Here is a 9996-nt window from a genome sequence, read left to right on the forward strand (position 1 = left end):
CCATTTAAGTGGATTAGCCAATGGCTTTCAGTGTATCTGCAGAGTTGTACAATCAACAATCTTAGTATAGTTCTACCTCCCCTGAAAGAGCATCAGAACCACAAGCAACCACTCATTTCTACCCCAGCCTCCTAACCCTCAGTCAGCTAGAAATCAACTTCCTACCTCCTAAGAGTTGCCTTCTCAAGTATCATGTGAATTGAATTACACATGTAATCTTTCCTGACATTCACTTAGCTTTATGTTTTCAAGGTTAATTTGGGCTGTAGCAAGTGTTGGTAACTGATTTCTTTCTATTACCAAATAATGTCCTATTGTAACCAGAAGCAATTCCCCATGTGTATAATCCCAGAGACTAGAAAGACTGAGTTAGGAGGATGACAAGGTCCAGGCCATCCTGAGCAACTTAGCAAAACCCCGTCACCAAGAAAGAGGGGGTTGGGACTTTAGCTCAGTAGTGGAGCACTGCCTACCATGGGTGAGGCCCTGGGTTTTGTATCTAATATCAAAATCTTATATACATACAATGCATATGTATACACACAAATACATACATATTTTCTGTTGGATGGTTGTATCACATTTGTTTATCTGTATACCACTTGATGGACCTTAGGGTTATTTATACTTTTGGTAATTATGAAGAATGTTATGGACAATCTAGTACCAATTTTGGCAGACAAAACTTTTCATTACTTGGGGTGGGGCTGTGGCTCAGTGGTAGAGTGCTTGCATAGCAAGCATAAGGCTCTGTATTTGATTCTCAGCACATCACATAAATAAATAAAATAAAGGTCTCTCAAGTAATAAAAATATTTTTAAAACATTTTAAAGTTTTCAGTTCTTTTAGATATATAACTAGGAGTGGAATTCTGGGTCATGTGGTGTGCTATCTCTAGTCTGACATTTCCTCAAATTATATTTTTCAAAGAAACTACATTATTTTACATTTCTACTGCAATGTAGGAAGGTGGGTTCTACATTTCCCAATTACTTACCAAGTCGTTAATATCTGGTTTTATTTTAGCTATCCTCATGGATGTGGAGTTGTACCTTATTTTGAGTCTCACTGGATGATAATGTTGAACATTTTTTTTATGTGCTCACTGGCCCAGAATATCTGCTTTAGAGGAAGGTCTCTAGAGAAAGGTCTACTCAGATGATGTGTCCTTTATTTAAACATTGGCTATCTTTGTGTTGGGTTCTGTTCTTTATTTATTCTGAATACATTTTCTTTTAAGACATGTTACTTGCACATATTTTGTCCTTGTCTGTCAGTTATCTTTCCAAATTTTTGACAAGATACTTTGAACAAAAGTTGTTAACTTGAAGTTCAATCTACTTCATATTGTCCTTTATCACTGTGCTCTTGGTGTCCTATCCAAGAAGAGTTTGCCTAATAAAGTCAAAATTTACTCCTATACATTTAAAGAAAATCCCCCTTTAGCTCTTATGTACATATAGGTCTATTTTGAGTTAGTTCTGGAATTAAATTTGGGTAAACTCTGTGCACTGTGTCAGGAGTCAGGTGGATATCCAGTCACCCCAGCATATAACTGACATGACTTTTCCCCCTTGTTTAATTATCTTGACATTCCTGTCAAACTAATAACTACAAAGATGAGGGCCAACATCTGGACTAAGCTCTTTTACAGTGGCCCGCAGGTCAATCTTCGTGCCAGTATCACCCTGTCTCAACTATTGTCACTTTTTAACAAATTCACAGTTGGGAAAAGTGAGTTCTCCAACTTTGTTCTTTGGAGATTGCTTTGGTAAAGTAATTGGTTATTCAAATCCACTGTCTTATCAAGTTAATACTTCTTGTGTAAGAGAAAAATTAAGATAAAATATTTTAATAAAAAGTAGCCAATGCATTATACTTAAGTGCTGATTTTTAAAATAGCCAAAAAATAAAGAGAGAAAAGAAATGCAGAAAAAACATGCTGCTCTGGGCAAACAGACCCAATGAATGGGCATCAGGGACTGAGGGACAGTAGAGCCTAGAGACCCTCTACCAGCTGTGTAACCAGATGAGCAGCAAATAGTTCTTATGAGGTAGAGTTCATACTATTTCTAGTTCTAAACTTCAACCTTCAGTGATTCAACAAATATAGGAACATCTTTTGTATGGGCAGAAGCAGTAATCAAATTGATGATTGTGTAATATTTTTTAAAAACTTAGACTTACTTTGTAAAAACAATTAATCCAACGAATTCTTTGACTACCTTCTCTTTGGTATTTCTTGCAGTTTTTTTTTTTCAAATATCTTCATTACAAAATCATAAGTAGTTTCCATTCGGAGTACTTCATGGCTCAGGTTGGCACAGAGAGTAAGGCTGTTTTCATATGGAAGAATGCAAGGAATATAACCAGACAAGATTTCCAACCAGCAAGCAGAAAAAAACTGCAGGACAGGATGAAGGTCAAGCTCTGCAAATTAAGCAAAGTGTTTCAAGGACTGAGCTCTGGGTCTAAAATAGATACAAGTCAACTGGTTTTGATTTCTTAATTTTAGCAATAATTTCACATATATATGTAGATATATATATATATATATATATACATATGTGCACATATATAGATACATATATACATATAAATATATGTAGACATATATATGTATTATATATTTTATATTATACATATATTATACACAAACATATATATGCACATTTCAACAAATCATATAGATGTAGAAAATAAGTAAAATTGCTATTAAAAGTTTTTTCAGAGAGAAAATAATTTTCAAATTTTAGTTGATTTAGGCTTCGTACATTGTTTATTCAATAACTGAATACTGGGGTCCATCCCTAATATCAAAATCTTATATAAATATAATGTGTTTATATACACACAAATCCACACATATTTTCTGTTGAATGGATATACCCATTTGTTTATTTATATATAAGTTGATGGACAGAAGTTTAATTACTTTGCAAGCAAAGGAAAAATGCAAGGGACTCTTGTCCCAGAGGCTGTGATTCTGCACAACAGGGGGAACAAAGTGTTTTGAAAGATGGGATTTCAGGTGTGCCCGGTCCTATTTCACTTCTTAATCTGGGATATAATAATTTTTTAACTCTTCTGCTGCCATCTCCAACTCTGAATTTCTTTATCCTGTGGTGGGTGTGTGCTCAAGGACAGATAATAACTGAATGGGGTCAAAAAGTAATTCTGTTCCAGGTTAGGGATGGGGAGAAGGGGATGGAAAATATGTTGATTTTAAAATAAGCCTCAGTGAGGACATACAATCAATCAACAAGTACATGAAAAAATGCTCACCATCGCTAGCGGTCAGAGAAATGCAAATCAAAACTACCCTAAGATATCATCTCACTCCAGTAAGATTGGCAGCCAGCATGAAGTCCAACAACAACAAGTGCTGGAGAGGATGGAGGAAAAGGGTACACTTGTTCATTGTTGGTGGGACTGCAAAATGGTGCAGCCAATTTGGAAAGCAGTATGGAGATTTCTTGGAAAGTTGGGAATGGAACCACCATTTGACCCAGCTATTCCCCTTCTTGGTCTATTCCCTAAAGACTTAAAAAGAGCATGCTACAGGGACACTGCTGCATCGATGTTCATAGCAGCACAATTCACGATAGCAAGATTGTGGAACCAACCTAGATGCCCTTCAATAGATGAATGGATAAAAAAAATGTGGCATTTATACACAATGGAGTATTACTCTGCATTAAGAAATGACAACATCATAAAATTTGGAGGGAAATGGATGGCATTAGAGCCGATTATGCTAAGGGAAGCTATCCAATCCTTAAAAAATAAATGCCAAATGACTTCTTTGATATAAGGGGAGTAACTAAGGACAGAGTAGGGACGAAGAGCAGGAGAAGAAGATTAACATTAAATAGGGATGAGAGGGGGGAGGGAAAGGGAAAGAGAAGGGAATCTGCAGGGAAAGGGAAGGTGATCCTCAGGGTTTTATAAAATTACATACAAGAGGAAGTAAGGGGTAAGGAAGAAGTACACAAGTGGAATAAATGTTTTACAGTAGAGGTGGTCGAGAGAGAAGAGGGGAGGGGAGGGGAGGGGTGGGGGGATAGTAGATGATAGGTTAGAGAGCAGAATTCATCAGACACTAGAATGGCAATGTGTAAATCAATGGAAATGTAACTGATGTAACCGATGTGATTCAGCAATCTGTATACGGGGTAATAATGGAAGTTCATAACCATTCTGAATCAAATTGTGAAACATGATATATTAAGAAAGATGTAATGTTTTGAAAGACCAACAATAAAAAAAATAAAAAAATAAAAAAATAAAAAATAAGCCTCAGTGGCAGAGCATCAGGTTAATATTTTCAGTTTAATTTATACTTAACTGAACTTTAGTTGTTCATGGTAGATGAGTGGTATTATTTTAAAGGGCATCACTTTTATACCAGTTCAAATAGAGCAACTTTCTAAAAATAATATGGTAAATCTGTAGTACACTATATTTTCCACTTTATACAAATTTATAGTTGTTGAAATCAAATTGATTCCTGTCCCTGGGACCAATTTGTTTCAAATTAATCTGCTTCAGAGTTCTAGAAATTGGGGAATCAACTGAAAGAACTATTTGTTTCAGAGTTGGGGAGCTGACCACCTGGGAGGATAAGGAGGTGTTCAGTGGTGGAAATGTGGTATGCGACACTCCTGAGTGAGGGAGCAAAAAGTCCAGAGGGGAATAAGCAGGGTCTGTGGGAATCTGGCATGTCCAGGGCAGAAAGGTATATGATGGGTGGGAAGGGAGATGGAGCTGGAAAGAGAAGCAGGATCACATCACATACAGGGGAGATCCCACAGAACCTGATGATGCCCAAAAAACACTTGTTGAAGAAACAAAACAGAGATGGTAGGAGCCAAAGGAGGAGGTTTGGACCACATGGTTCTTCTAAGCCATTTTGTTCCCTGACAACTAGGTAAGACACTTCTCAAGGGTAGGGATGTCCAATGCACACTGTCCTCCCTGCTTCACTCCCCACTGGAAAATGGCTCCCTAACAACTGAAAACACAAGTAGAAGCTTCTGAGGGTGTAAGAACCCTTTCCTGAGAGCTGCCTGTGAGTTCACCACACAAAGTTGGGAACAGACAATTCTATGGTGGACCAGTCCTTCATGGAAAACAACATGCTCATGAGATGTCATAAGATGGAGTCCCTTATTCCATCAACTGCCAACTACTCTACAAGCACCAGCCCAAGAATTCCAGATGCTCAGAACCCGGTGATCTCATCTTTAGAGAACAATGGGACTGGGGCCTTCTAGGGACTCCCATTGGTGGGGAGAGTAGTGAGTCAGTTCACTCTTTGCAGACCTATAGGCCTGGTAACCAGAGTGAACCTTATGGATTCGCAAAAGGAGGACCTGGGCCTCCCTGGCCGTAAGTACACCCAGTCCTTTTGAGTGTGAGCGACAAACTTTCAGGGAAGACCCTTTGCATGGATGGGGTGGTGGCTGCCTGAATGGAGTGCTATTTAGTTAAGAGACAGACTCCTCTAGGAAACTAAGGACTCCTCGGAGGCAGAGACCATGTTCTGCCCAAGAAGAAAAGATACCATTGAGGTCCTTGCCCTTAGTGAGGCTTCTTGGTCTGAATGACTGCATGGGTCCCAGACTGGGGGCCAAAAGGCCTGACTTGAGTCTGGCCAGTTCTGGCCCCTCTACACCTAGTGTTTCTTATATGTAAAAGGCTAATGGGGTCGCTTATATGCCTTTCAAATATACTTTGACTGAATCAGGAAATTATTAGGCATGTCTTTGAGAAGGGTGGGAGGAAATGAGAGAATGAATGAGCCAAATCCAGGAGAGGAATTAGAAACAGTTCAGGTCTTAAGCTAGACCTGTCAGTCAGCTTGCCTCTTTTCTTTTTTTTTCTTTTTTCTTTCTTTTTTTTTTTTTACTGCCTCAGCGTGGGTCCCATGGTACTTCGGATTGTTGGGGCTCTGCACCGTGATAACTAGTGGCTGCATCCTCTTACTCCACTGGAGGAAGAACCTGAGGAGGAGACAGCGTGCACAGCAGTGGGTGGAGGTGATGAAAGCTGCCACCTTTAGTTATAGCCCACTGCTGTACTGGGTCAACAAACGACCCAGATATGGCATGACTGCTGCCATCAGAATAGACCCTCCCCGGGCTGTTGACAATACTGACATTCAACTCCAAATTCCGGATCTTCCTTCAGAGCCCCACCCCCGTGAAGACAGGCGTCATGCCTTAAGAGGCAAAAGCCCCAAGGAGGAAGCCTCTGTTCCCCTTCAGCCTGCTCTGGTGGTCCCACAGCAGCCCTCTCCTAAGGAGATGCCAGAGTGCCAGACCCCATCGCCATGCAGAAGCCCCAAGGAGGAAGCCCCTGTTACCCTCCAACCTGCTCTGGTGGTCCCACAGCAGCCCTCACCTAAGGGGATGACAGAGCACCAGACCCCATCATCCTTTTTGATTGTCTTTCCAGAGATCCCCTCTGCCCCTCCCCTCCACACCCTGAACTTTCCTCCCATGCTGTCCCACTCTGCCTCCTACCCCTTTCTCACGGCTCCTAAAAGGAAGGTCCACTTCTCTTCCCTTCCCACACTGGCCAGAGGGGTGAACTGACCAATGTGTAGACTTTTACTTCAGTATCGAAGCCTCCTGTCACTGAACGTGAGAGATTTAGGGGCCAGGTATTATAAAAAGGAGGCAAAGTCAAGACTGTGTTCCTGATACACAGGTCATAACCCATATAGATGTGACATAGTAAAGTTTTTTGAAAAGTCAGAGTCATTTGTGTGTCATTTGACAGTAGGAAAGCAATGTCCTTCCCCAGTGTGATGGTGACACAAGTCTCACCAATACAATGAGAACTGGAGGCTGGCTCTGAAGAGAAACATTGAGCCAATACTTGTGGATGAGCTCATTTCCCTCCATCAAGCATTCAATGTGTTCAAGACCCTGGGCTAGGTCCCCAAAGGCACTGCTCTTCTGCAGGATGGGAAGTAAAATTGCCACAAGAGTAACAATTGCCAATGGCACACAGCTACAGAAGTCCACAGTGGCTATGCCACTGGCCAAGCAAGTCATCATGAGGTCAGTGAACCTCACCACACTATGTGCTGACTGGGTGATGTCTATGATATATCAATTCTTAGCTGATTGTTTCTCTACATTATTTCTAACAGAACAACACTGCAAAATGGTTATTATGGTTTTTCTTTTTCTTATGAGGAGACAGGTTCCAAGGGAATATGCCATTTCTTTTTGTTGTTATTTTTGCTGATCCTCTTCTCCCATGTACGTCTGCCTGGCATTACAATTCCTGGTCTTTCCACCCCATGATATCCCTTCCCTAATCATGTCTTCTTAAAACATCCTTGGTGAAAGAATGCTTCACTGTGTATGGAGTGTCATCAGCTTGGTCTACAGATTTGCTTACTGAAAGGGCTGGTGGTAACCACCTAATATTATATGGAGTAACACATCCAAAGCACTATCTTAAGATATCCACAGCTGCACAAAAGTTGAGTCCCCTGTCATTCTTCTACATGGGAATATAAATAATTTTTATACTTTCTGAATAAGGTCCAAAAAGGAGACACAAAGATAATTATCAGATATTTGGCCCCAGTTTAGAGATAAGAAAGCCTGAAAGCCTGATTCTGTCACACAAATTTTTCCCATTTACTTTGAAAATGAGCAAAACCACTTACCATATTTCATCTAAACTTTAAATGTACACGTCCCTGAGAGAAGTGTCTGTTTTTACCTATTTTGTGGTGTGTGGTGTGTGTTTGTGATTCTCAGAAGTTAGTAAACATGTAGCCAATTTTTTTCTTTTTTACCCCCTGTGTGTGGGCTGAAGGGCTTAGATCCAGCAACTGCAAAGAAAGCCTGATTTCTATCCACATGACCTCTAGCAATATATTTTAAGCCATTTTCATGTTTTAAAGTTAAGTGGAACCATTTCTTCCTTGTATAAACATGATCTTATATTGTATCTCAAAATACAAAACAGGACTACGCAGATCTTCTCTGGAAGAACAAGAACAGAGGTTCACTTCTCCATCACCTTGCCCCTTGGTCACCTTGCCCCCTTCAACTCTGCAGAGACCTAAAGCCCCTGACATATAGTCTTCACTGCTTCACACCCAAGACTCTAATTCTGAAGGTAGATTCTAGGACATTAATTTGTGCCAATGATCAGTTAGCCCCTGCTTTCAAAGGAGGACAGAAGCCATAAACATAAATCAAAGAAGATTTCCTTTCTCTTAAAAATCAAGGGAGTGAGGGGAGGCTTTGTAACACACAGTGACAAAAAAAAAAACAAAATGTTTTATTCAGATAAATTGAAATGGCTATCACTGATATGAAATGAAGCTCAAACTGAGTTTTTAAAAAAAAAATTGGAATTCACCCTTTAAAAAGAACCAAAATGGCTTATGTGTGACAAAAATAGCTGCACTAGAACAAAAGTAGATTTGCATTATTTCATATAAGAATACAAGTTAGGTTAGGTTCATGTAACAAAAAATACATGTTCTTTAAAATCTCAGAATACCCAAATGTGTTCTGGTTTGGATATGATAGAAACAAAATCTAGTTGGTGATGGTAAGCAAGCCAATGAGATGCACAGCAAACAAAAAGCTGTCAATAAAAACTACTTGACAGGACACTGATCCCATGGGAGTCAAAATTCTCCACTGTGACCAGCAGCACTAGCACAGGGGGGTGGAGGGCTTATGTGCAGCAATGCAAAGAATGAAAACTGCTATAGAATGCAAAACAGCCAGCAGCAGAGGAAGGGTGTCCACTCCTCAGCTTTGTTGCCTCAGACCCACTCCTGGGTGCCAGGTACATTGCAACATCGTGAAGCCAGGCACTTTATTCCTCTGGGAATTCTACAGGACCTGGTACCTCTCTGAATAATGAAGAGGCTCTTTAAGTAAACATTATAATTCCAGATTTATATATATATATAATCAGAAAGCAATGCTTTGGGAAACTAAAGAAAAAAGAAGTAGTAGCTGCCAAACAGAAGAGCTAAAAGATTGCAAATGAAATCCAAACTCAGATCACTACCCAATCTTTCTCAGAGAGCTGAGAATGTGGCAGTTGATGCTTGACTATAGCTCAACACAAGGACTAGGCTGGGTAAAATAAAACAATTGATTATTTATGGATTTTTAAATTGGAAACTTAAAATTGCCACTGTACTTACACAGTTGCTTTTCCCATAGTCGTGACTCACTATTTCAACACAGCTCCTAGTATAAAGAAACATCCAGTCATTTAGTGACATCACTCTAAGTAAGGATGTAATTGTTGATCCTCTTAAACAATCTGCTAGTGGATCAGCCTCAAACTGAAAAAGAATCACAAGACATAAATTACTGCTTTTTCAACATCAACATTATCCAAGGGCATTTACATTGTATATTGGTGCTATTTTCTACTGAAATCTCATAATTCTAGTCTTATCAATGAGTGGATTGGAACTTGGATTCTATCCTGGGTGATATGAAGTTTTCGTTGAGAGTCCATTAGACTGAGATGATTCCAGGGCTTCAGCTTCCTCCACAGGTACATGGAGAATTAATGTAAAAATGTTACACGAAAACTAGGAAACAGTTTAAGTTTTTAGTAAAATGAAACTAGGAAATTTACCAATTTACACAAACTGCTAACCAACATCTATGTAGGGTCTTTTGACTCTAGTCAAATATTTTTTTTTTCATTCTACTTCTACATCAGCCTATGGAAGCTCACTGCCCACACTGCTGCCATGAAACCCTGAACCTCTTCTGGTTCTCAGTGCTGCCTGATTCATTAATCCTTCTTTGCTCTGATACTGTTAAAACTTTAGTCTTTCCTTTTAACATAGGTTCCTCTGCATCATTTTGATTCTATGTATTTGATCCTTAGCGATACAATTGGGAGATCAGTCTTCCAACTGCCATGAGCAAATGTCTACAATGTTAGATAAAGAGATGACATAGCTCCCTATAGCAAAGTGC

At 39.6% G+C, this 9996-nt stretch overlaps 1 pseudogene; it reads left to right on the forward strand.

Moving 5' to 3' along the window:
- Positions 1 to 1620: 1620 nt before the first annotated feature.
- On the forward strand, positions 1621 to 6600 carry LOC144368483 (testis-expressed protein 38 pseudogene; annotated as a pseudogene).
- Positions 6601 to 9996: the final 3396 nt, after the last annotated feature.

Source organism: Ictidomys tridecemlineatus, chromosome 2, assembly GCF_052094955.1.
Source record: "Ictidomys tridecemlineatus isolate mIctTri1 chromosome 2, mIctTri1.hap1, whole genome shotgun sequence".
Classification (NCBI taxonomy): Eukaryota; Metazoa; Chordata; class Mammalia; order Rodentia; family Sciuridae; genus Ictidomys; species Ictidomys tridecemlineatus.